Source organism: Petaurus breviceps, unplaced genomic scaffold, assembly GCF_028583685.1.
Source record: "Petaurus breviceps papuanus isolate PSGF00001 unplaced genomic scaffold, PetGlider_PUasm1.0 91133, whole genome shotgun sequence".
In the NCBI taxonomy this organism is placed as follows: Eukaryota; Metazoa; Chordata; class Mammalia; order Diprotodontia; family Petauridae; genus Petaurus; species Petaurus breviceps.
Window position 1 is genome coordinate 25,718,559 of NW_027187419.1, and position 1,350 is coordinate 25,719,908.

Sequence of the window (1,350 nt, forward strand, 5' to 3'; positions counted from 1 at the left end):
TTCCAGACTTATCAACATAGAGATGCGAAGGACAAAGTGAGAGGTCAGTGCAATCTGGACTTTGGGACCCAGTAAGTGGGAGTGCATGGCTTTTGCTCCCAAGGCAAGAAGCCACTGAGACGCTGGCACAGCCAGCCAGTGCCATGTGGCTGCTTCAGCTCCTGGCCTACAGATCGTAGGGGGACAAAGCACCAGTCTGAGGGGTAATCGCTCTTGCTTTAACCTTCTTGAATCTGGATTGCTATCTAGGGTGGAGGTCCTGGGGTGTGTGTCCAGCTTGCCAGATCATGTGGAGACCTCAGAGAGGGCACCCATATAATACCTCCAGCAACTGAGAAAACCACAGAATTTGGGATGAAAGCTCCCCTGTCTGGTGGCAGAGTCCTACTGTGGCAAAAAGCCCAGAGGTCAAGTGACTGAGGCGCAACATGACAAGGCAAAGGAAACAAAGGAGACAGAAGATTCCAACATTATACTCCTATTTTGGGGAAAAAAGCAGCAAAGCATGGAACAGGAGAAAGACAGTAAAGTCAGAACTCCTGCACCAAAATCTTCAAAGGAAAATACAACCTGGTTGCAGGCCATAGAGGACCTTAAGAAGCAGATAAGAGAAGTGAAGGAAAAATTGGGAAGAGAAATGAGAACGATACAAGAAAATTATGAAATGAGAGTCAACAGCCTGACTGAGAAAAATAACACCTTGGAAAAATAAACTAACTCAAATGGCAAAAGAGGCTCAAAAAGGAAATGAGGAGAACAATGGCTTAAAAAGTCAAATTTGCCAGACAGAAAAAGAATCTCAAAAGCTCAATGAGGAGAATCATTGCTTCAGAATTAGATTGGAGTAAATGGAAGCTAATGATTTTATGAGAAATCAAGATGCTGTTAAACAGATACAAAGAAATGAAAGAATAGAAGGCAATGTGAAATATCTCATGGGAAAAACCACTGACCTGGAAATAGATCCAGGAGAGATAATTTAAAAATTATTGGACTACCTGAAAGCCATGATCAAAGTAAGAATGTAGAAATCATCCTCCAGGAACTTCTCAAAGAAAACTGCCCTGATGTTTTAGAACCAGAGGGCAAAATAGAGGTTGAAAGAATCCACCAATCACCTCCTGGAAAAGATCCCCAAAAGAAAACTCCTAGGAATATTTTAGCCAGGTTTCAGAATTCCCAGATCAAGGAGAGAATATTACAAGGAGCCAGGAAGAAACAATTTGAATATAGTGGAAACACAATCAGGATAACCCAGGATTTGCAGCTTCTAAACTGAGGGATCAAAGGACTTAGAATATGATATTCCAAGGCAAAGGAGCTGGGATTAAAACAAAGAGTCACCTACCC